Source organism: Nomascus leucogenys, chromosome 16 (genome assembly GCF_006542625.1).
Source record: "Nomascus leucogenys isolate Asia chromosome 16, Asia_NLE_v1, whole genome shotgun sequence".
In the NCBI taxonomy this organism is placed as follows: domain Eukaryota; kingdom Metazoa; phylum Chordata; class Mammalia; order Primates; family Hylobatidae; genus Nomascus; species Nomascus leucogenys.
This window is the reverse complement of record NC_044396.1, coordinates 81,161,113-81,188,486: the sequence shown is the minus strand read 5'-3', so window position 1 is coordinate 81,188,486 and position 27,374 is coordinate 81,161,113.

Genomic DNA, 27,374 nt, shown 5'->3' with positions numbered 1-27,374 from the left:
ATTAGAGACTCTAAGATTGTGATAGTGCTGATCCTCATGGCTGGGGCACCTTCTGTAGCCTGCATGGCATCTGGGTGGACAAGTGGAAATGTAGCCTAAGGACATTAAAGATTCTCTGGAGATGTGGCAAGGTACCTAGATTTCATATGGGTTCATAGGAAGTAGAGAGAGAGATTAGCGTTGTTCTGGAGAAAAGGGAAAGTTTCAGAGACTCAAAATGCAAAGTAGGCTTGGTGGAAACACTGAAGAGAGAAATATCAGAGAAAAGGGAGTTATAGTCCCAGACTGAAAGGCTGACATTTCATGTCTTAGAAATGGGAAAACGTATTTCAGAAGAGGAGTGGTTTCAGTTGTCTCCGATAGAAAATGTTCCTGAAATGGAGTGGATGTGATGCCTGCTGGAATCAGGAAGGTGAAGGAAAGTTAAAGTAAAACAGTGTGATGAATTACCAACATGGATGCCGAAGTTGCTAATGGCAACATTAGACCTGTGATGTGATGCCTGGCAAAAGTCCTGTTGAATCATAGAGATTGTCAAGAAAGTAGTAAATGCCGGCAAGGAAGAAAGTGGCGGAGTGACCAACAAGAATGGAAGAAAGCTGGTACAAATTCCTGTTCTATTACCCCTTGATGGAAGGGGGACCTGGCTGGATACATCAGAAATCAACACAAATTAGTTCAGAAGGAGGCCTGGGGCATAATTACACTGAATAGCAAGACGAATCTATTCCCATGGGAAACATTGTTATTATTATTATTTTACAGAAGTTACCAACTCCTCAATAGCTCTTAATAAAAGATGATCTATGTTGATAAGTAGGATAAATGATTACAGTACCCTAGGGCAGAGAGTGAAACTTGTGAATTCAAGAGTTTTTGCCTATTGTATTAGTGAAGGTCCTCCAGAGAAACAGAACCAATAAGATTTATACAATGAGGAACTGGCTCATAAGATTATGGAGGCTCAGAAGCCCAGCCATCTTCCATTTAGAGACACAGGTAAGCGGGTATTATAGTTCAGCCCGAGTCTGAAGGCCAGAGAACAGGAGAATTTGATGATGCAAATCCCAATCTGAGACATAAAAACATGAAATATTCCAGCTCATGCAGTAAGGTAAGAAAAAATAGGGATGAATTCCTCTTTCCTCAATCTTTTGTTTCATTCAGGCTCTCAGTAGATTGGATGATGCCCGACCATATCGAGGAAGGCAATCTGCTTTATTGTGTCCACTGATTCAAATGCTAATCTCATCCACAAACATCCTCACAGACATATCAGAAACAGTGTTTAATCTGGGCACCCCATGGCCCACTCAAATTGACATGTAAAATTAATCGTCACACCTACATGTCAGCTACTGCTCACTTTCAACTAGTTTAGGCCTTTTCCAAATACAAAGATGATCCCCACCACACCACCAAACACACATACACAAAAACCTTTTGCAGACGCATTATTCAGACTATAGAAACAGCTTTCGATTGTTTTTGAAATCCTATGTCTTATCTTAGACATAGATTTAGTCTAAGGGCTAAATCCATGTGGGACAAAAGAAAATTATTCACTATTTGATAATGGATTGAGCAAATTTCAAAGAAAAGGAAGTGCCATATGAAGGTAGATGGTGATTTGAGATTGTCCATGAAGAAATATAGAACTTCTATCTGCCCAATGTTCAATGAACTAAGAATGGCAGATGGGGTGATGGAGGTAGGGAAGGAGAATTAGTGCTCCTCCAGAGACCCGTGGAGGAGCAAATCTTTTTGCAGATTTCTTTTGGGGACAGGAGGTGGGGAATTTATTTGTTTAGACTCAGTGATTTTTCACACAGAAGAATTTGAGAGAATGTCTAGAGAGGAAAGGTATTAAGTAGGGAGAAAGTGAGAGGGGCTAACCTGTGAGGGGAAATCTTTGAACATCAGGACCAAGAGCTATGAAGAACTGGCTCTCCTGAACTTTCTAAGTAAATGAAGCCTGAGTGGACTGGTGGCCAGTTGTCTTCCATCTTTGTTCAGAGTTCCAAATGCAATGTTTGCTGAGGAGTTATATGATTCTGCAGAAAATGTAGCCTGAGAGCCCACTGGAAGTGGCCAGAAATGACCATGAACCTGGCAGGAGAGTTAAGAGAGGACGTTCAGTGGCTGTTGATGTGGTTCCCTTCCATGGTTTTTGTTTTTGTTTTTTGAGTTGAAGACCCAGGCTGGAGGGCAGTGGCGCGATTTTGGCTCACTGCAACCTCCACCTCCTGGGTTCAAGCAATTCTCCTGCCTCAGCCTCCCGAGTAGCTGGGATTACAGGCATGTGCCACCACGCCCAGCTAATTTTTTGTATTTTTAGTAGAGACAGGGTTTCATCATGTTCGCCAGGTAGTCTTGAACCCCTGACCTCAAGTGATCCACCTGCCTTGGCCGCCCAAAGTGCTGGGATTACAGGTGTGAGACACCGCATCCGGCCCTTTCCATGGTTTTTTCAGGGGGCTTGTGGTGGCCTAGAGACCCAAGTGCTCATCTGGTGGGACTACACATCTTCTGGATTATATTGATTAGAGAGAATGATAATGTTTAGTGTTGGTCTTTCCCCTAAATTCTAAGCTTCAAGTGAACAGAGGCAGCTCATTTCTTATTCCTTTGTTTTAAATAGTAGATGCTCAAAAAGTTGCCTGTAGTTAGTTGAATAAATAAGAATACAAACAAGTATAATAATAAATTACCTTTATTGAACTTTTTCTATGCGTCCGGAAGTCTTCGAAGTATTTACACTCATTAACAAGATTAATATTCACTATGATCCTGAATGAATAAATGTTAATTGTAAGCATTCTATGAGTTTACTTTATTAGAGGAAATTTTGCTTTGAAATAAAGAAGCCAGTTCGTTGTGAGAAAAACTTTACACACACACTCGTGTGTGATATACATATGTGTTTATTACCATGTATTGGCTTTTTTGGATATTTACAAATCTATAAAGAGAGAAATATACTTACTAAATATATGAGAGGTAGTTGATATAATTTTCTATTTTTGTCTAAATACTAGAATTTGAACTTGATTTGTTTTTACCATGTGGAAAATCATTTGTGTAATACATTGTGAGTCTTGTGCCTGTAACCCTGGTTTATTCTTCATAGTAAATACATATGCCAACAGAACCTTGAGGAGTTTTGAGGAGTCTTTCCTGCTGGGATGACACTAGTACCGGGTGGAAGAGCCAAGATCCATAGCTAGGCTGAGGGAGCAGCTGTTCTTTGTCATGTCTACATAAGGGCACAGCTTGGCCGTTACCAGCGCACAGCTTCTGTGTGAGAGCACATGTATCCTTTATTTATTTTTGAATAGATTTTTCCCCTATTTGATGAAACAATTTGACTTATTAACCCTCACCTCTCCGTACCAACCACAAATGGGATACTATAAAAACAGACAAACATACAGAACCCTATATTTTATTAATTACAAACTGTGTTTGTTGTTCAACTCTGCCATCTAGGTACTGACTTAAGGGTATTAGACTGGGGCAGAATGTTATAAAGGAGGCACATGAAACTGATTTTAAGGTGCATTTGTTATCTGGAGTTTTGGTCTTTCCTTTTTTGCAAATGTGCTTTCCCCTCTAAATATCTCCATCCTTGAGACGTGCTTGAAATGAAAGCCAGTTCTTGCTAGACTTGCAAAACTGCAGCACAGGTGGGCAAAGCCCCTGGGAGAGGCCATCTCATCCATCAGGCCCACTGGCTTTTGAAAGGAGAGGCCTGTGAGTAGTCAGGATGATGAATCCCAATGGCTGGCAGCAGCCAGATTACGTACACTGGAGGATGCCAATGCATACGGTGGTAACCCTTAGCATACACAGCAATGCCAGGATCCTCTGAGAGATCAGCTCTGTCTGATATTGAAGTAATGCACACACAGATAGGGTACAGACTGTGCTCTGCCTCCCTACACCCAAATGTAGCAGAACAAAAGTGGGGAAGACATGTGAGAGGCCAGATATTTTAATAAGCAAATTGGTGAGTTTCTCTGCTATTGAGTTATTGCTATAGCAGAGAAACTCAGCATTAGAAACATCTTTGTGCTAACTTCTTCCATCCCCTCTGCTTGTGATCCAAGTCAACCCACTGATTCAACTGGACAAATTTATGGAACACCTGATATGTGGCAGGCACTGGGTTTACTGCTGGGGCTAAACCATGAGCAAGACAAACATGGTCTCTCTTATCAGGCTTGAAATATACAAAGAAAAATTTACAATGCAGTGTAATGATTATTATGAAATTCCTGAACTGGACAGCCAAAGAAACATAGGTGAGTAAGTATAACCTGCCTGCCTTTAGCTGCATAGCTGTGTGGTCACTAAATTTCACTCCTGGCCTGTATTCTTTCCCTAGAGCTGTTGTAGTAATGACCCTAAACTGGATGACTAAACACAACAAAAATATTCTCTCACATTTTTGGAGTCCAAAGGTCTGAAATCAAGATGTTGGCAGGGCTACGTTTTCTCTGAAGGTTTTAGGGAAAATCTTTCTCAACCAATTCCAGCTTCTAGTGGCTCCGGGCATTCACTGGCTTGTGGCAGCATAACTCTAATTCCTGCCAGCATCTTCACATGGCCTTCCTCTCTGTTTAATTCTTTGTGTGTACTATCTCCTTTTCCGATAAGGACAACAGTCCTTGGATTTAGGGCCCACCCTAATCCAGTATGACCTCATCTTCACTTAATTACATCTACAAAGAACCTATTCCCAAATACGGTCCCATTTTGAGGTTCCAAGGATTTAAATTTGAACATTTCTTTTTAGGGGACACAATTCAACCCATTACACAGCCTAAGATTTTTGACATTTTACCATTGTCTTTCTCCAGCCCTGGCTATCTTTTTGGGCAATTGACCTGCTGGATGCTCAACCCTTTTGAAATGTTTGGAACTTGGCTTTCAATTACCTGTGTCTCTTGCTGCTTTGAGTTGCTCTATGTGAAAGACTTCTTCCATTCTCAATAGTGGCTCACCTGATGCGAGTACGGGAGGCAGGTCCACCTCAGACCCTGGGGGGGAGACCAGACCCTAGCAGAGGATTGTTGAAGGAAGCAAATAAGGAAAACTGATAGGTTCATGTGGCCTTAACAAGCAACATATAGTGAGAAGCTGTCCTCTGAGGAGGGGGGCCTTTTGGAAGGACTCTATCTCTACCCCTTTGAGGGTGCCCCCGTTTTGCCTAAAAACCCATAATACACACGCGTTATAAACTCCTGATTATTTCAAAACTTCCAAAATTTTTTAGGAGTTGCCCCTTTCCATTTGGTGGAGATGGTAAGCAGCTAACTATAGCAACAAAATCTCCAAATGTTACTATAGTAATGCAAAGAAGAAAACAACATACTTGCCTGATAAACCAGGCTGAAGCCAGTCAGAATGTTGTTTTTTTTTTTAGGATTCATTTCCACAAACCCTCAAATTTACAAAGCTTAGGGATGTCTAAATTCTTCTCCAAGATTTTAGCAAATGCCCAAGGACTAATAATCATATTTTCACATCCTACCACCGAATTGGTCCCATGTAAACCCAAAATCAGAACTAAGCCTCTGTACCACTTTCTAAAAGAAACCTAGCATCAGATTACAATTCATTGTAAGGGGTTATGGCACTGAGCACATAGAATTCCTCTTCCTTTCTCTCTGTCTTCCCCTCACTCTTTTTCTCTCTCCTTCTCATCCTCAGGCTCTTTGCTCTTGAGCTCTCCACCTGCTATAAAGCAGATGGGTTCTCTGTCTCTGAAGCCATAGCATGAATCCTTTTTACATGTCTTAGGAATCACATACTGCAAGGGGGCTTTTTTCTATATATTTTCATGATACCAACTTGTCTTTGCATAAGAGGAACATCCTACCAGATACTAAAAGAATAAACATTTTTTTCCATCTCATTATCCTAAGATAAGAAGCCAGTATAATTTTAGGGGCTTAATTTGTAGGCTCTAATAATTATACTTTACCACCTATTACTATCTTTCCTCTAACTAAAGTTGTTGCTCCCTTTTTACAAGGAAGAGAAGTTTTAAAGACCTCTTTGGCATTTACTAGTATTTTGGCAGTTTGGGAGTTAAATACTTAGAAAACATGATTTGATCAGTGCCCCTTTAAACTGTCTGAAATATGAATACAAAGCAAAGAGGCATTAGATTTCAGTTATTTATTTATTTATTTTAGCTGAGCATGGAACTGGCATCTCTCAGAGTTACATTAACAGCCATTAATAGTCCTCGTGGTATCAGTTGTGTCCTGGGCTTTATTTCAATACCAGAACATATGTCAGTAACCTCTACTGAGGAATGCCAAGTCTCTTATAATAAGGGGGTTCTGTTAATATATTTGCCCACAATGAGGCAGGACAGTGCAGAGCAGTCGTTCTTAATTCTGACTGCACATTCAAATCATCTGAGGGCAAGGGAGCTTTAAAGACACATTGATCTCCTTGGCCCACCCACAGAGATTCTAACTTAATTGGTGTGGGATGGGGCTCAGAATTTGGGCTTATTTTAAAACTCTCCAAGAGATTCTCATGTGCAGCAAAGAAACCCCTGGTATGGCACAGTGCATCTCAAACTTGACCCTGTGCATGATTGTGACTCGGTGGGAGGCCTAGGGACAACCCTGACATTCTGTGTTCCTATTTAGCTCCTACATGGTGTTCATGTTTGGGGTTTTCAGGACCACACTTGGAGTAATAAGAGCAGGTTAAATTTGGCATTATCTTGAATATTGGACAAACCTAAGTCTGAGAGTTGATTTGTCATTTGGTTTTGTTCATATTTGACTATAAAGCACTGAACTTTAATCCTGTCTTCTGTAAAGTGGAAATAAAATGTGTTGCATTTAAGGGTTAATGTATAGAAGCAAAAGTGTTATAAAAGGCAGCTGGCAAAGGGCCTGGCACTCAGTGGCTCAATAAAAACTACTTCCATTTCACTTTGTTCCTCTCCACCTTCCCAAGCACCTCCAACCTTCAAAAAGGCAAAGTTGTTATCTAAAAAGGGGTTGTTAGGGGAACATTGTCCTTTGGAAAAAAGGAATGGAGGGTATCAGTAATCAACATAGCTTAGTGTGGACTGGTGTGTTGGTTCACGCCTGTAATCTCAGCACTTTGGGAGGCTGAGACAGGAGGATTTCTTGAGCCCAGGAGTTCAAGACCAGCCTGGACAACACGGCAAGACTGCATCTCTACTTAAAAAAAAAAAAAAAGAAGAAGAAGAAAAAAAATGTAGCTTAGTGGCTGCTAACCCAGGAATCTGGGAAACAAAACCAAACTTGAGGTTACAGTTTTAAGTGGAAATCTTTATGTTTTTGAAATATAACATCTACTCAAGGCCAAGCTCCTTGCCTTTGATTATATTGGTCCTCTCATCTAGAATGCTCTCTTTCCTCTCCATTACAAATTAGAGCCTCTAAATCCCTAGTTCCGAATTAAAATCATCATTTAAAGGTAGGGAGAGTCTACTAGGCAGGTATTTTAAGGGGATAGAGTATATGGGTTATAACAGCGGATCCAGCTACTGGAACATGCCACATCAATCTGGAAAAGATGTTTGAGGCCAGAGTTTTAACACCAGATAGAGTTGGAACCATATGCTGGAGGCAATGGGAAGGCCTGAAGGGTTTGGTAACATAGAATAAGTGTAGCGTTTTTGAAACGTCAATATGCTTGAGTTGGGGGTGGATCAGAAGAATGCAAATGGAAGAGGAGCAGAGAAGTGAATGTCACTCATTTGTTCACATTTACTGATTGCTAACTGTGTAGGGGACACCATGCCTGATGGAGGAAATGTATGGTCAGTAGACAAATATTTTTCTTGCTCTAGTGACATTTTCATCTACTATGAACTTCTATCCTTTGACTAAGACAGAGAGTAACCAATGATTAACAAAAATTAGGACAAGTGTCTAAAGGAAAAACATAGAATGCAATGAGAATAAAATAACAAGAGAATCTGACCTCTTGAGGTCAGGGAAGTCTACCCTTGGAAATGACTATCAAATGCTCTCAAGCTGAGCCCTTACAAGCACTCTCTAAAGGTGGGGTGGAGGTGTGGGGTGAAGTACGAAATGTATTATTTACATCCTGACTGTGCCACTTACTAAGTGAGAGACTGGACAAGTTATGTTTCCTCTCTTATAAAAAATATATATATATAGTTACACACAATTTCAAGGATTGCTGTGATGCTAAATGATGCAATTCATTGTTAACAGCACAGTGCTTCATACATAATGAAACTTAAAAGTAGTAGGTACCAGGCCTTGTTTTTCAGTCCCACTTACTGAGTGCCTAAGTCTCTGTGGCAGAAACAGCAACTGCAGGTTGATTATTCATCTGGTGCCCCACCTTCCAGTCCCTTTTGGAGGAGCATGTGGTTGGTTCTGGTTGTGAGAAGACTGACACGTGTCACTTCTGGATGGATTCGCTACTCTTTTCTCCTTCCGTGTTGACCATGTGGGCAGGTGTTGAGATATTAGGGGATTCAGCTGGGTCCTTGTATTTACTATGTGGGGCACAGCCTCAATCCCCTCCATAAACCTCATTCAACATGTAGCTTGAACAAGAGTAAATCTTGTTTTTAAATAAGTCATTTTAAAGGGGTAGATTTCCTATCTCTAAAGAACCTAGCCTATCTTTTCTAAAAGAGTGCCCAACACCAAGAACTTTTCGTATGTTTTTACTTTATAAATATTACAAAGTAAAAAATTATAGAATATACTTTAATATATTAAAGTAGTATAAGTTCAGAATCTATTGCATTTATACAAAGTGAGATAAATGACTGAAGAAAACAAAATTTTAAGCCCATGTTAAAGGAGGTAACAGCAAGGCTTGAGAAAACAACCCTTTACTTATTGTTGCTGTTTGTGCAATAACTTTACACCAGATACAGCAAACATTGGAAGAAAGGGAGACAACATTTTGTGCTTCTAGAACAAATTGCTTTGCATCTCATGTTGCTTTTGGTCTTTGCTAAGGGTCTGGACTTCAGTGTAATTTGTAGCCTCATTCGACGACTTCCCAACCCCTGCCCGCTGACATGTAATCACAGACTCAGGTTTGTTCAATTTCTTCTTTAGAAGTGGATCTACTGCTCTTCTATTTACTGAGTTACCTCTTGAAGTGCTCTTGCCCTTGTCTTCCATCATATCTCTAGGTAACGCTTTCTGCTGCTCTTCTCTTTGACTTCTTGATTTGCCATGGATACAGTTCAGGATTGCAGGGGTGGTAAAGGCTGCAGGTTTGTTGCCATGGTGCTCAACAGGTGAAAGAGAAGGTGACTGCTTCCTTGGGAAACATCACGTAATAGACCTGTATCTTTTCCCCTCTCCCTCCTTCCACCCCTCCCATTGGTTCTTTGTGGTGGATACAGACACATTCTTGTTAGGTATGAGAATTCTTCTTGCTTTACTTGATGTAAAAATCTTCAAACTGGATTTCTGTCAAGCTCCTCCATTCCACATCTCCTGAGCATTATGAAACCAGCTTCAACATCAACTTGTGCTCAGATAATAGCGTTTTGATAAGCTTCTGATAGTGTGTTATTCACATATTTCCCTTCATGTATAAATACTAAGCATTTTCTAAGTATCTTCTTCAGCGAAAAGATCTTCTCCAGCATTAAAAAGAAGAAAGAAAAAAGAAAAAATATTCACCACCTCTTAACTTGAATATAAGTAACTTAACTTTTGATATTGGCACACTGGGGTTTTTTTCTTTGCAATTATCTTTTGCAGCTACATTGTAAAAGAAAAGGAGCTGAGTGATAGAGGACTGGCTGGATGCTAATTTTGGCTTGGCCACCAAGTAAGATAGAATCATCTGTTTTTTCAATCATTCTTTTATCCTGAACACTGATGATGTCTCAGAGACACATCTAAATATCAGGGATACTGCAGCAAACAGAAAACATACCTGCTTCAGGAATCTTTCATTCCCTGGTGGAGACAAACTATAAACCAGGGTCTCTCAACTTTAGGAAGAATCCAAATCACCTGCAGGTGACTATTAAGACACATTTCCTAGCTCTGGAGTGGGGTCCAAGAATTTGCATTTCATAAAGGTTTTCAGATGATGGCCATGGCCCAGAAAACACCCTCTGAGAACAACTGATATAAACAAATGAATAGGAAAATATATAAAATAATGCCAGTTAGTGATGAATGTTATTGTTAGGTTCAGGGTCAGGTTCCAGCCCATGCCGAGGTCCGAAGGGAGTGGGTGGATGAACAGCAGATAGCTGAAAGAATACTCGGAGGGCCACAGGTAGGTGAAATATGGCTTTATTCAGCAGCTCTCTCGTCAGCAGCTCTCTGACACTGTCTGCTTTGTCTCAGCTGCTTGCCCCGGCCGCTCCCACACATAGCTGCATGGCCGGCTCTCCCTACAGGGTCAGCAGCTTAACTCTTTCTCTCTCTGGGCACAAGTGCACCTGTACAGTGTCAGCAAGGCAATTGTATCTTTTTTTTTTTTTTTTTTTTGAGATGGAGTCTCACTCTGTCACCAGGCTGAAGTGCAGTGGCGTGATCTCGGCTCACTACAACCTCTGCCTCCCAGGTTCAAGCAATTCTCCTGCCTCGGCCTCCCGAGTAGCTGGGACTACAGGCACGCGCCGCCATGCCCAGCTAATTTTTGTATTTTTAGTAGAGACGGGTTTTACCATGTTAGCCAGGATGGTCTCGATCTCTTTGCCTCGTGATCTGCCCATCTTGGCCTCCCAAAGTGCTGGGATTACAGGGGTGAGCCACCATGCCTGGCCAGCAATTATACCTTTTCAGAAAATAGTGGCTTATGGCCAAGGGATGGCCTTCTCATATTATGGCTACATGGGTGTGATCACAGGTGGAGTTATATGCCTGCACTCCAAACTCGCTGAGTCACACAGGATGTTTACCTCAGCCTATGCCCTCTTGGCCACAGCACAGCCATGTTCCTTACACTCCACTCCCTAGGCAGAGGGAGACATAGGCGTTGGATACACAGGTTATACACATAAGCTTTGGGTACATAGGCTTGATATACACACTCTGGCTCTATACATAAGTGTTGGGCACATAGGTTTGATATACAGGCTTGGCACACAGTTATAAAGCCAAATAGCTCAGGGAAAGAGAACCGAGGATGATGCAGTGCAGTGTGTGCTGCTATTTTAGGTTGAAGCTTCAGAAAAGGCCTATCTCCTGACTGAAGTGAGGGAACAAGGTTTTTGGGTATCTGGGAAGACAACTGCAAGAAGAGCAGAAGCACATGAGGAAGCCTGGGCCTGGAGCCGCTGGGTCTGGCTGCTGTCATCCTGGTTGCTCTGTGCCCACAGGATGCCACATGCATGTACCACTGCATTTAACCTGATGTATGGTTGGATTTGTTTTGTGTTTTAGTGCCCTGTAGCATGGATAGTGCCATTTTCATACTTGAATCCCAGAAACCTTAGTACCAAGAAGTAGCTCATTAAGTGAACCAGGCACTATTTGAATCACTTCAAACCAAATAAACCCATTTGATCCTCATAAAAGCCACAAAACGTATGTCCTGTTGTCATCCCCATTTTACAGGACAGGGAACTGAGGCGCAAAGAGTTTAAGTCATTTGCTTCGGATCATAGAGATAGGAAATGGCAGAACCAGGATTTGAGCCCACCTCTCCTAAAGATTGGGTGGAAGAATGGATAGATGGATGAGTGAGATGTTGAAATTGAGCCAAGAAGAGTTATCAACTGGCTTCTATATTTTAAAAGAGGATTTGTAACACAATTTGAACCAAGAGGTGGATGTTTCTCCTGCAGAGGAAGAAAAATGCCCTGGGTGGTGGAGTCCAGGTGAGAGGATGCATGTGGGGGCAGGTCTAGAAGGAATGAGACCAGGTGTGTGGCAAAGTTGCTTGCCTAGGCAGGTAACAAGCTCCCCCTGCATGAAAGCAGGACATGTCTTTGGAAGCTGGAGGACAAGAGAAAACAAATCCAGCAAACCCCTTCCTCTTGAAGGACCCTGACAAGTTGTGTTTTAATCTAATTAATGCATTCAGGAAGTTGGACCAAGAGGAATGTGATGATTTAATTGTTTTGTTCAAAGGGTACAAAGCAAGCTATTAGTCTGGGGTCATGACTCCAAGGTTCATATCAGGTTATTACCAAGGAGGGTTTTGGAACAAGAGTGGCTGATTGATTCTTTCCCGCTGTTACCCTCATTAATTTACAAAGATTCATTGTGTCAGTGCTAATTTGCAGAGTCTGGAACAAAATGTAAAACAGACTCAGACTGATAAGAATTGTTTTGTATCTGCAATTCCATCTTGTTCCTTCCCCTACGTTTTCCCTTCTAAAGATTTTCAGGTACATGAATTTCCAGTCTGATTATAATGAACTCTTTATCCACATGACAAAAGTTGTCTCTACTGATTAAGCAACAAGCAGGAAGTCTATACTTGGCATTTTATTTCCAGCCCAGCAAAAATGTGGCTCTTCTGTTACTCTCCCTATGACCCAGAAAAAGTCATTTAACTTTTACTGCTAAGATTCCCCATCTGGAAAATCAGGAAAATAAAATGCAAATCTGAGCACCTTATACCGACCTCCCCGTTAAAATTTTTACATCACTCCCATGGTCTGCAAGAGAAGCTTCAGGGTTGATGTTTCCAAACCCTTGATGATTGGCCTCAAACTTCTTTTCTAGACTCAAATTCTGCCACTGTTCAACGAGTATTTTCTGTTCTATTGTATCAAACTATGGCTTGTATTTATTCTTTCTCTGGAAAACCTTCCCTCACCTCTGGATATTTGCCAAATTTCTTTTCTACCTTTGACTTGTCACCATTTTCATGAACCTTTTCCAGCTCCTGTAGGCAAATTATTAATTATCAATGACTTATATATCCTTTCTTAGTTCTTCCATTAATGCTCGCCACATTTTATCATAATTATTTGTCTAAATGAATGTTTTATTGTAGTGTTGTGTGTGTGTGTGTGTGTGTGTGTGTATGTATGTGTGTGTATCCTCTACTTGACTGAGCTTCTGAGGGCAGGGAAGTAGATTATATCTTAATCAGATCTGTATGCCAAATTGCTAACAACCTGACTGGCAACAACAGGAACTTACATATTGATTGAGTGAATAAAGGAAAGAATGTCTGGCTTGCCTGACTGCTAAGATTATAATGAGCAAATCCTACGTTAAATGCTATCGTTATTTGTAAACCAAAACAACACAATAGTGTGCTGATGTTAGGAAACATTTCTTTATTGAAGTGCTCTAAAAACATTTTCCAACTCCATCTTGATCATGAAGCTTTAATATTTTCTTTCTCTTTATAAAATGCAGTCATTCATTCATTCTTTCTTAATCTCAGAGTATTAAATATTTTCTGTTTTTTGTCAGAAGCAGTAGAAGCAGTCATTTATTCATTCAGCCATTTTTCATGTAATTAACAAATATGCCTGCCAAGAAATGTGCCAGGCACTGAAGACAGAATGAAAAGTTAGAGAAAAGTGGCCGCAGGCCTCACGGATCTCACAGAGGCACCATAGATGAGGCATGAGTAACTCCTTCAGGGTTTGGGCTGGTCAAACTCTTCCCAGTTTGGGCTGCCACCTCACTTTAGTGCCTCTCCTGTGCACTGACCGCAGGTGGTATCCTATCACTTGGGCCTTTTATTCATCATAATGCGTTGATCCTTGGTTGGTCTAACCTTACATCTGAACATGTTCCTTTTTTGCTCAGCAGGGCTGGATCCAGGTTATTGGAGATGCCCCAGGATGCTCAGCAGCCAGTTTCCTGGGCTGGTCCGCCAGATTCTAGCTGCCATGAGCTGCAAGGAAAAATGCAAATGAACCATTTCTTGGAAGGATTTGGCCTAAGGCCTAGACTTCAGTGTCTAGGACCATGGGTTGCCTTTCAGTCTTTTTTAGCCTTTCAGTTCCCAAACATCATCAAAATAGAATCAAAGTATTGACATACAATATCTGAACTTCCTTTGATAAATAGGCACAGTGAGAAAAGCAGCCTGAACCTAATTTTTCTTCCCAGTCTGTTGTTTCTTATCAGAAACAAACACTTTGCTTCTGTAATCATTAGTAACAGCTATGAATTTCTTCACTCAAAATTGTCCAATTCAGCACCTCACTAGATTTAACTATTCTTGGCAGCCTCTGGCTGAGACCAACTGGTTTCTAATGACCATTTTCTTGAAAAGTGACCTGTCTTTCCTTGCCTGAGCTTGTCCCCCTGGCTCTCCCATAGCTTCCATCAGGAGGTTAGCTAAGAAGGTTGTGGGGAGGGACAAGGGGTCAAATCTGTTACCTTTTATAGAGGCAGAGTGAAATTAATTTCCCGTGAAAGCTGAGGACATTCCTCCATTAGTTTGGCTTCCTGCTCTGTGTCTTATATGCTGGGTCATTTTTTTTTTCTTTTGGAACTTCTATGGGCCAACTTCCCGTGCCTGAGGCTGCTGAAAGAGATTTACAGACTCAGCTTACTACACAGCAGTGAGCCAAGGATGGTGATGAATGAATAGAAGAGAGATGCCTAAGCCATTCCTGAATGTTCTGAACATGAGTTCAAAGAAGCCTCCAAGAGGTGTCCTGGAAAGCAGTCACCGATAGAATTTTAGGGTTAAGAAAGACCCAGTGGGGAAAATATATTCCACCTCCGTGTCACTTGGATCTCAATGATAATTCTCCCCAAATTGATCTTTCATACGTTAGTCAGTATATACTTGTTGAGAACCAACTGTGTTGTTGCACGTTGCTCTAAAGGCTGGATGAATCACACAATGGCCAAAAATACAACTCAAAGAGGCTGAAGCAGAAATGTATTATGGTTCAATCAATCAATCAAGCTAGACTATTACTATTACTTTCAAAAACATGACATAACTTATCCATCCAATATGCAGGAGTGATTCAATTTGGTATCACAGGTTGGCCTGATTTTGTGGCACCTTATCAAGGCCTGAGAGAAGATACCAGTATGAGGTCAAAACTGCATAAAGGTGATAAAGTGATGAGAATAAAAGATGCCAGATGCCATTACACACATCCATATTCATGTTACTCTGGATCCTTAAACTATTCTAAGTGAAGAAATTACCTATAGCTTTTCTTAACTTTTTGACATAAAATTATAAATTTTGCAAAATATAATATCCGGAATAATTTTATTTGATGTAAATTATTGCTTTGGACACTATACTTGTTTATTTTTTTAGTGATGAAAGAGAAAGATCAATTCATATTTTCATCTGTACCATGCCATAATCTCCTCCAACAGAGGAACATCATCAGTGGTGTAGAAGAGCTCAGGGAAGCAAGGAGGGCTGCTGTGAATGACACCATGAATTTCTGAATGTGATGTCCCTTCAATTCGTGAGGTCAGTTCTTTCTACTTAATATACTTCTGGAAGTATCAAACTAGTAAAAAAAATTTTTCCTATTTTTCCTGTCACAAATATTTGGCCAGAAAAAAAAAAAAGATTTAATCACAGACCAGCCAAAGTCAAATTCATAAATAATGTTATTTAAAAGGTGAGCTACCCCTATTCCACTCCAATGGCAAATCTTTACATTATTCCTATTTGAGTTGATCTTGTCTGAATTTTTAATTTTCCTCTGTGTAGGGGAGACAATCTTTTCTTAAAAATCTGCCTTGCTTAAAAGGCAACATTCTGATTCCTTTGAGAATCCATACTGTGTGGTATTATGATGTTTTGAAAGACAGACTCAAATAATATGTCAACTGACTTCCCTTACTTATCCTGCTAATGGTTATTAGGTATACTGTATAAATAAATTTGTAGTTCTCATGTGAAAATACTAGAAGAAGAAGATAGGGAATTCAGGTTTCAACTTCAAGATGATAATTCTAGGAAAAAAAAACATTGAAAATTCCTAAACTCCAAAACTATGATTACTGGCCTAATTTCTACTTTTAAATTCATAAACTCAGCAGCTTTTGTTGATTTTGGAGGGGGAGGGGAGAAGAAATGTTTAAACTACTAAAAACAACTTGCATTCTCTTCATTCTGGGCTACCTCAAGTTAGTGAGAAAGACACAGCAAGGAAACAAAAATGTGTGGAAACCTGGGGAAAGGCAGTGAGGTGGGAGACTATTGAGAAGAGTAGACTGCTTAGTGATGGTCAGAGCTACATAAAGAATAGCTGAGAATCTGAAACCTGGTGTCTTGGAGGAAAGAGTCTGCAACTAAGTGACAAAAGAGGTGAATTTCTAGCTCAATTTTCATATTCATTAGCTCTGTGATATAGGCCTCGGTTTCTGTACATATTTAACACATATGCATAAAGGGAAGACCCTCCATATCTGCTATGCCCACTTCTCCAGATGAGTGACAAATAAAATCCTGAATGTGTCTTGTAAACTCTAACTTGTGAGATGGCATTAATTTTGAGCATTTAAAAACAGTCCTGGCAGGTACAATGCCTCAGGCATAATGACCTGCTTAAGGCTTGGGAATAGTGAAAAGCAGATAGAAAGGAGGGGTTTTTGAAGGTAACAGAGCAAAGATGGAAAACTCTAAATCCTACAAATTAAAGTCAGCATTGTGAAGCAGGCCAGATGGGGACTGCACATAACCTTCTTAAAGGAGGAAACCACTCCTCAGTCCCAGGCTATCACTATTATTTAAGAATCTGAGCCAAAATTTTCAGCTTTTTCAATTACCATGAGAAGCTCCAAATACAGACATTCATGTGATAGAAACGAATTTTAAAATTTAACATTCAAGAGAGATGAGAATAGGAAATTACTAGTAGATAAAAAAGGTTGAGAGAATGGGCATAAATTACCTGTTCTATAAAAAGGGGAAGACTGATCCTTGAGGGAAAAATGAGATATTCAGCTTAAATGTATTATACTTGCATCTATTTACCCAGCAAGTATTATCAAGTACTTGTGCATCCCATATATAGTATCAAAAAATCAATAATAATAACAAAATACACCATCTGGTATTCCTTTTAAGTCCTATTCCATACATGACTCCTACTTAATATACATCCTCCTCTTGTCCATGCTTCCTGTGTTTCTGCCATATCAAACTTCTAAATATTCCTTGGACATAACAGACTTTTTATAGTTTCTTACTGTCTCAAATTCTGTTTCTTCTGAATAACGTTCTTTTATGAATATTTCATAACAGAGCTAAGAATTCTTATCTAAAATCCAACTCAAATGTAACTGTCTGTATCATCCATTTTATGCCTTCTGTATGCAGTTGTTCACCGTGTTCCATACTTCCATAGCTGTTTGCTCCATATTTCCTTAATAGCATTTACCAAGTTGAATTAAAGTATGAAATATGTTTTTCCTCCAAATCTATGAGTTTCTTGAAGTGAGGACCTGGATTTTTAAACTTGTTACACTAGTACATAGAGTGGTTAGTGAAACAACATGTGTTCTCCAGAAATATTTATTAAAAGCATAAATGAGAGAGTTTACATTTCCACCTAAAATATGAAAACTGGGAAGAGTATTGTTCAGCCTACTTTAGTAAAAAGGAATCCATCTTCTTCTCTGTTCTCTCAGTAATAAATTCTTGTGTTAGCCTTATTATCATACAAGCTTTTCCTACTCAGTCACAAGATGGCCACAGACAACTTCAGGCTTACATATACTTTGTACAGGACAAAGTACAAAATAATAATTTTTCCCCAAACCAGTAAAACATAAAGCTAGAGATCATCCACATAGGTTAAAATACAAGGAAAGACAATTTTTTTCTACTGAGAGGTGAGACACAAACACTTGTACATTAGTGGCAAAGTATGAGATAAAAGACATGGAATATCATACAAGTGGCTTACGTATAACTCAGCTAAAATTTTTAAACAAATAAAAGTCAAAGTGTGTGTTAGTCCAAGTATATAAAAACCCCCCAGAAACCAAAAGTCAAGGGAATGCTATTTACTTATGTTTACAGTGTTCTAAACACAAAGCACATTTACTCAAAACTTGAAAGGTATGTAATAAAGCCAAAAAATAAAATATCAAGAGACAAAACAATTAATAGAATCAGATTCAGAGATGATCCAGATGTTGAACTCTTCCAACAGGTAATTTAAAATAATAATGATTAAAATGTTAAAGTTTCTGGAGGAAAAGATAAACAGCATGCATAAAGATTGGAATTTCAAGAGTCATGGAAACTACAATCTTTTGACAAATGAAAATCCTAAGAAACAAACAAACAAATAAAGCAGTAGAGATGAAAACAAAAACATCTGATGGGCTCATCTGTAGATTCAGTATGGCCAGGGGGAAAAAAAATCAGTGAATCCAAAGATAAATCAATAGAAATAACCCACACTGAAGCATAAAGAAAAGAGAGAGAGAGAGGGAGAAACAAAAAAGAACACAGCATGCAAGACCTGTGGGAAAATTTCAAAAGGTCTAAGATGTAAGTTGGAATTCCAGAAGGAGAAGTAAGAGAAAATGAGGGTGAAATATATTTTCTAGAACTAACAAAATACATCAAACCATAGATCTAAGAGAGTAAGATTATATCAAGCAAGATAATACCAAAAAAGAAAAAAGAACACTTATAGACACCATATTAAAACTTTTGGAAATGAAAGATAAAGGCAAAAACTTGATGGAAGCTAGAGAGGAAAAACAAAAGACACGATGAATACAAAGAAGCAAATAGATGAATTACAGTAGACTTATAATTGAAGCTATGGTAGCCAGAAGACAATGGAGCAGCATCTTAAAAGTACTTCAGGGAAGAAAAAAGATACATAATATGCCTATGTCATGTATGTATTACATACTTAATTTAATGTTATTTTATACACATTTATATAAAATTTTCTATAAATATGCTTTAAAAGCCTTTATATAAAATAAAGAATTTTAAAACACTAAAGCTAAGAGAAATCATTACCAAAACTTCCACTGAAAGAGATATTTTAAAAAATTTCTTTAGGCAAATGACATATGATCCCAGATAAAAAGTTAAATGTACATAAAGTTATAAATATTTTAAGAAATTTTAAAGTGATGATAAGTATGAAAGATATCTGATTTTTTATTATTTTAAAATAAAATTAATTAAAGTGAAAATAGCAATCCATTGTGTATAGCGATCCCTGCCCCTCTTCATCGCTGGTAAGAGAGGAGCTCCATCCTTCAAAATCTAGATGGAGGCAGCCACAGCCCCATGACTTGTGCAGCAGCAGAAATGGCACCATATGAATGCAGTCAAATGCCTCTGTCTTCTTAAGGGGCAACCATTGTGGCCCACATGGTACCTGAGCCTGCCAAAGCCACAGCTTGGGGGGTTGAGGAGCATGGAACCAGATGCAAAGAGCAGAGCCTGTGATATGAGGTGCTGATGCATTGTGGTCCCTCAGGCACAGGTGGTTCCTCTGATAATCTCTGAATTGCCTTGGGGCAGGGGTGAGGGGGAAAGGCTTTTTCCATTGTCTTAGACAAAAGCTCCTAGCTTCCATTTAGATGATTGAATAATCTCATATGGTAGTCCTTTGGCCAAACCCTTTGTGTTTTCTCCTGAGCAGGCTTTCTTTTTCCTTTCAATATTGGTAGGCCGAGGATTTCCCAAATATTTAAGTTTTGCTTCTCTTTTGATGAACAATTTCATATTTAATTTCTTTCTCTTTTCTCACACTTTACTATAAACAGTCCAGAGAAACCAGGTCACCCTATCAATATTTTGTGTAAATATTTTCTTAGGCAAATATTCAATTTTATAACTAGCAGGTTCTGCCTTCCATAAAACGCCATGGCACCAGGATAATTCAGCATACTTATTTGACACTTTATAAGAAAGATGATCTCTCCTTCATTGTCCAATAACATGCTTCTGACTTCTATCTGAGATCTATCAGAGTGGTCTTTACTATCCATATTTCCACCAAAAGTTCTACTCAGGATTACTTAGATTTTTTTTTTTTTTTGACAGGGTCTCACCCAGGCTGGAGTACAAAGGTATGATCTCAGCTCACTACAACCTCCACCTCCCAGGTTCAAGCAATTCTCCTGCTTCAGCCTCCCTAGTAGCTGGGACCACAGGCATGTGTCAACATGCGTAGCAAATTTTTGTAATTTTTTTTTTTTTGGTAGAGATGAGGTTTTACCATGTTGGCCAGGCTGGTCTTGAACTCCTGACCTCAAGTGATCCCCCCTCTTCGGCCTCCCAAAGTGCTAGGATTACAGGTGTGAGCCACCACATCCAGCCTACTTAGATGTTCTAAAGGAAGATTGAGGTTTTCTCTGCAGCTCTCTTTTTTTTTCTTCTGAAGGCTCACCAGGATTGCCTTTAAAGTCCCTTCATGCTAAGTAAGCTTTTTCTAGCATGCACCTCAAACCTCTTCTAGTCTACCCATCATCCTGTTCCCAAACCACTTCCACATTTTTAGATATTTGTTGCAGCATCACACCACTTCCTGTACCAATTTTCTGTCTTATATTGTTCAGGTTACTGTAATAGAATATCATAGACTGAGTGGTTTATAAACAACAGAAATATTATTTCTCATAGTTCTGGAGGCTGTGACGTCCAAGATCTGGGTGCAAGAAAACTTGGGGTCTGATGAGGACCCAATTCATCATAGATGCGGTCTTCTCACTGTAACTTCATCTGTTGGAAGGGATGAGGAGTCTCTCTGAGATCTCTTTTATAAGAGTACTAATTCTATTCATGAAGGTCATCCTCATGACCTTATCACCTCTCAAAGGCCATCTAATACCATCACTCAGGATTTGGTTTCAACCTATGAATTTGAGGGAGACATAAAAAGGCAATTCAGACTCAGCTTGGATTGAAAAATTATTGTATAGAATACCATGCCTGGCCAGTCGTGACACACATGTCCACTCCTGAAATGAAGAGAGTAATTGCCTTATTGAAAGTATACGACACTGGGAATTAGAGTTTACTGCTATTCACAGAAAGAAAGACAGAAAGAAGTAAGGAAGGTGGGAAGGAGAGAGAGAGAGAAAGAAAGAAAGAGGAAGGAAGGCAGAAAGAGAAGAAATAAAGAAAAAGAGAAAGAAAGGAAAAAAGAAAAAAGAGAAGGGCAGATATGCACTAAGGTGGGGGTGCTTATATTAAACTTCGGTAAGGTTTTTCTATAGCCCTATAACTGTAATGAATTTACATATTCTTAACCTTTTGCACTTTTTCTTCTTTTCCTTTTATACCTTTTTTTTGTTGTTTGTTTTGTTTTGTTTTCTTGTTTTGTGCCTTTGCATCATTTGCTTGCTCTGAAATTTCCTTGTATATCTTTTAATATTATTGACTTGTGCTTGTCCTTTTAGGGCTAAGATAAGGATTCTCCTCCTCCCAGAAACTTTAGTTAGTCTTTCCAGGCTGGATTGAGTGTTCCCTCTCTTTGTTCCCATAATACCCTGGGTACATCTTTATTAGAGTATTTATCACAGTGCTTAATAGTTGTCTATTTACTCATCTGTCACACAACTAGGCTCTAAGGTGTTTTGAGACATGATAGATATCATTTGCTATGTATTGCCGTTTGCCTTCTTTACCCTGCTTTTTCCCCTCATTATTACATGTCTGTTTTCAGACTGCCATAAAGATAACACCAAAGACTGGGTAATCTAGAAATAAAAGAGGTTTAATTGGTTCACAGTTCCAAATGGCTGAGGAGGCCTCAGGAAACTTACAATCATGGTGGAAGGAGAAGGGGAAGCAAGGCCCATCTTACATAGCAGCAGGAGAGAGAGAGAGCAAAGGGGGAACTGCCAAACACTTTTATTTTTTATTGTTTATTTTTTTGAGATGGAGTCTCGCTCTGTCACCCAGGCTGGAGTGCAGTGGCACAATCTCAGCTCACTGCAAGCTCCGCCTCCTGGGTTCATGCCATTCTCCTGCCTCAGCCTCTCCAAGTAGCTGGGACTACAGGCACCCGCCACCATGCCCGGCTAATTTTTTTATATTTTTAGTAGAGACGGGGTTTCACCGTGGTCTTGATCTCCTGACCTCATGATCCACCCGCCTTGGCCTCCCAAAGTGCTGGGATTACAAGCGTGAGCCACCACACCCAGCCCCAAACACTTTTAAAATCATCAGCTCCTGTGATAACTCCCTTACTATCCTGAGAACAGCATGGGGGAAACTCTCCCCATGATCCAGTCACCTTCCACCAGTTCTCTCCTCTGACATGTGGATATTAAAATTCGAGATGAGATTTGGGTGGGGACACAGAACCAAATCATATCATTAGGTATCATCCTCTATGTGCTTATGTATGTCTCCTACTCTACCCATTAGAGTTCTCTGAGCTCAGAGGCTACTCTTTTTTTTTTTTTTTTTCATTGCTATAATCATGAGAGCTTAAAATGGCACTTGGCACAAAAGTCAATATTTTTGGGTGTTGGAGAAGTAGAATAAATATACTGGACTAAAGTAGTCAGAGTACAAGTTAAGTCTTAGAGCAGAAATGATATATGGAGAACTAGACAAGTTTAGTTGATAAATATCATCAGTGCAAGGTCAAGCAAATTCAGCAGATAAATTTAACATTAATTCTGCAGAATAGCACAGGGAGAAGAAAGAGCAGCCAGAGAGGATAAAGCAGAGGAGAAGAAGGAAAAAGACAAGAAAGAGAAAGAGGAGAAGAAGCAAGAGGAAGCAGAGTAGGAGAGGGAGGAGGAGAGGGAGGAGGAAGAGGAGAACGCTGAGAAAGCAGAACAATGACAAATGATAATTAAAGTAGAAGCTCACAATTACTAAGCATTCTGTATCTTTTATTTATTTTAGCCTCACATCTAAATACAAAGGGAGGTATTATTATGTCTATTTTACTGTGAAGAAACTGAAACTTAGAGACTGTACTGCTAATTAGTAATGATAGCCACATTCTAATCTAATATGTAATACTGTTCACCAGTAGGAAGATAAAAGAGAGACAAGGTATACAAGTTAGGAGATAGGTGCCAGAAAATCTAAATTTCCAAAGACCATATCTGTTCTCATTGCTCCAAAAGTGAAGGTCCAGATAATACCTCAAGGGGTATACGCATAAGAAAATCACAAGGAAGAGATAATGAAAAAAAATTTTTTTAAAGAAAAAACGAAAAGGGATATGTATGTCTTTATTCATTCTAAGGAACGATATCCTATCCTTGCTCCTGAAAATAGCTTTTTTTTTTTCAGCTTGTGATTATTGTAATGAGAATCATTTCAAAGAGATAGAGGGTGTCTTAGTCTGTTTGGGCTGCTGTAATAAAATACCATAAACTGGGTGGCTTACAAATAAAAGAAGTTTGTTTGTCACAGATCTGGAGGCTGGAAAGTCCAAAATCAAGGCATCAGAATATGTGATGTCTGATGAGGACCCACTTCCTGATTTGGAGATGACACCTTCTGTGTGTCCTCGTGTGGTGGAGAAAATTCACTCGCTGAGGCCTCTATTTTAAGGACACAAAACCCAATCATGAGGGCTTCACCCTAATGGCCTAATTACCTCCCAAAGGCCCTACCTCCAAATACCATCACCTTGGGGATTAGGATTTCAACATATGAATTTTGGTGAAATACAAATATTCAGACAATATCAGAGAGTAAGAAAGAGCTAAAGGAATGGCAGTGAAATTGAATGACCTATTTTCAAAGGGAGAATGTGTAGGAGAAAGCATCTTCCAAAGAAAGAAGAATCAAAGGTTAAGAAAAAGAAATGATGTGAGCTTAAAGAAATATTCAATTTAGCCCTCAGTATAATAGTGGGATTCACGCAATGGGAGTTCATATGCTTCCTGTGACACACAGACAACAGAAAGAAACAAAGGGGTTGATAGGGGAAAAGAAAGATGTTGCAATTAAGACCCTAGAACTGAGTCTAACCTGGCCATCTGTAACCAAAAAAGGTTTAATGCTAGAGGAGGACATGAAGGACAAAGCTAAATTCACACTCTTATACCATCTTTAAAAGGAGTGTATGGGGTATAATTTGAACACGTGTAATAAATGTCAAGAACAGTGTGTCTGGAACATATATAGTAGGTCCTTAGCTGATGACAGAAGTTTTGATCTTAAAATTGAATTTGAGGAAATTAGAGGGAATACACCTAAGATATCACCTGAACTAAGGGAGTGTGCCTGCGCACACAGGCATGTGCACTCATAGACACAACTGATATTCATTAAGGGCATATGATACAGCTGTACCACGTATTTACACATTGCAGCCATTCCAGTTGTCAGGAATCCATTCTGTTTGGTTATACCTGTGACATTCTGTTTGATAAATATTTTAAATTATAATCATTGTGCACATGTATGCACTCACACTCTTACCTGCTTGTACAAATGGGTTCTGTTTTCCCAGAGAGAAAGAATAGAATGAGGGGAACATTCATAGGCTTTGTAGTCAGGTAAACTGACTCTAGGATCTGACATTTACTAATCATATGACCTTGGTGAAGCTTCTGAGAACACTCTTTATTCTCATACATAAAATGAGGATAACAATTTCACCAACTGCCTTATATTTTATTGAAGCCAAAATTATCATTTATGCCAGAATAGAATAAAAAGCAGTGCCCTGTTTTTTTCAAGGAGACAGTTCAAAGAATGTTTTGGGGCAATCAAATATATGAATTTTAGTGATATATTTTTAAAATCTAATGTCTGTTTATAAAATTTAATTTAATAATTTATTACACATAAATAATGACATATATAAAATAATATACTAATTTTGAATTTTTTTTTACTCTTCTTGTTCATTTAAAAATTTACATAAACTCTTTATAAGAGACTTTGACATCAGTACCTTCACAGTCTTTAGGGACAGTTAAAGTCATTTAATAGTTTTCCGGAGCATACTATCTCCTCCTCTGAATTGTTTGAGATATAGCATAATGTTTTTGAATCTGCAAAGCATGCTTTTATTGTGTATTTTATACTATGTTGAAGATAATCTAGTCATACAAAATTGAGAAAATTGTTTATACTGTAGATACATATTTAAAATCTTTAAAAAGTAGCTTTTTTGTTTCTTTGTGAGTAATCTTTAAAAGTCTTATTTATGATATTATACGAAACTTACAACTGCAAAATGGAATACTGTCTTATCTTTTTACTGATTTTGTTGGGTGAATTCTGCATAATTATCTTTCCTAATTGGTAGTATTGACTGCAACATAAAGTAATTGAGAGAGAATCATGTACGATAACTTATATCTTTACTAATGATATAGACATGTACTTGGGAGGGGGTGTTTCTCCTTACATTAAGACATATATACCTACGTTTTAAGAGACTGACACAGTAAAATGTTAACTGTCTTCTTGTCTGTTTTTGTTAACTATTTAGTAAGCACTTTAAAAGTCTTTCCATAAATGGAATCATTCAGTTTTTCTCAACCAGTCCCTTTAGTTGAGTTTAAAATATACTGTGTCATTGGGGGATGTAGAAGGGGTTGATATATTCTAGGTATTGTTAAGTTGAAGAATCTTGCTTTGGAAGATCAATTTTCATTCAAGTTTCTGATGCTATTAATGTGAAAATTGGAGAGTTTCAGTGTGCAGTGTCTGCATTAAGCTTTTTTCCTACCTTGTGTATCACACATTAATAGAGGAAAATTGAGCAATACCTATATTTAGTGATTATAATGAAATCACATGCATGTGCATAGTAAGCAGATGTGTATAGTAAATGACTGGAGTGAAGTCCATTTGGTCAAGGAGGGTGAATTTCTATTATTTTCATATATCTTTTCAACACAGTAGGTTGGCAATGCACACCCAAAACTTTCTCTCTCTAAACGTCTTTCCAGATATATTTGTCTTTCCTTTCCTGCACACACCTTTTACTCTAACTTAACTGAGTTTCTAACTATTTTTCCATAAAGCTTTATTCTTGTCTACCTTCAGGTTTTTCTTAATGCAATTCCTTCACTTGTAATAAAAACACATATATCGTTGGGATGACTCTCCATACAACACTGATTAGTTAAAAGCTATTTGTTTCTGCAATATTTTTGTTTATACATAGTATCTCAACATGCTGCAGTATGCTTTAATATTTATTTTATTTACTTGTGCTTTCAGCCAGTTAGTTGGGGCAATGGATTTTGGTGAGCCACGTTATAAATAGCCTCAGGCAATGATGTTCTACCATGTTAATGTGAATTGAGGATGTTCTGCAATGTGCAACACATCTTATTCACTTTACTATGAGCTTTACTTTCTCCACTTATACTCTGGATATTCTTTAAGTTATGAGGCTGACAAAAGATGTGTAAGAGATAATGTGGATGTGTTACAGAGTAGCTAAAGGGGTATCAGTTTGCATGTTAACTTATTTTTCAAGTATATGGTTGAGGAAATAGATGGTAAAGATTAGAGGGAAATTAGAAATTGGTACAAGTCCTCTGACCATGTGACGTGTTGGAGTAGGTGGTTAGGTAGACATGAGCAGGGCAGGACAGGGGCTTCTACCACCCCTAGGAATGTCAGGTAGCCATCAGGTGATGGTCAGGTGGTTGTTGAACCATCCCGCTAAAATAGTAATTGGTTGCAGCTGGCACCAGGGTAAAGGCAGTCTCCCAATGGATGGAAAACACCTAAAGCTGATGATCAGCAGCTTCCCAATAAGATCTTAGGAGATGGGCAAGTGGGCTCAAGCATGCACACTAAGAGGCAAAATGGTAGATTTTAACTGGTATGTGACCTGCTTCTAGGAACACTTGACTGGTAAGGAAAGAATGCCTCAAGTGAGCATGAGTACAATGTCAGTAAACACACTCTGCACATGGCCCCTCACAAGTGCTGGAGGTCACCACGCATGCAGACAGGAAGAATCGGAGAGGAGAGACGCAACCCCCTGGAAGCATGCCAACATATAAGACCCCCAAGTCAAAAATCAAACCATGCACTTGATCTCAAGTTGCCCACTTGTCCCTCTTCCAAGTGTACTTACTTCCTTTTGTTCCTGCTCTAAAACCTGCTAGTAAACATTCACTTCTGCTCTAAAACTTGCCTTGGACTCTCCCTTTGCCTTATGCCTCTCAGTTGAATTCTTTCTTCTGAGGAGGCAAGAATTGAAGTTGCTATAGACTCATATGGATTCAACACTGCTAACAGAAAGACATTGTGACGTCACTACAGTGTGGAAGATTGCAAAATTGTTTGAACAGTAGTTGGCAGAAACATTGGCTAGAGGTATGCTTCAGGGGACTTCAGAACACTGAAGAGAATAATTTCTAATATACTAGTACTAGAACCAGGAGCTCTCCCATTTTCTGGAATGTATCCCATCTCTCCTACATTCTTCAAATTGGCTGTGAGCTTATTCATGAATGAATACCTAATAATAAGTTAATGACTGGATTATGAATGAGTGAAAAATTATT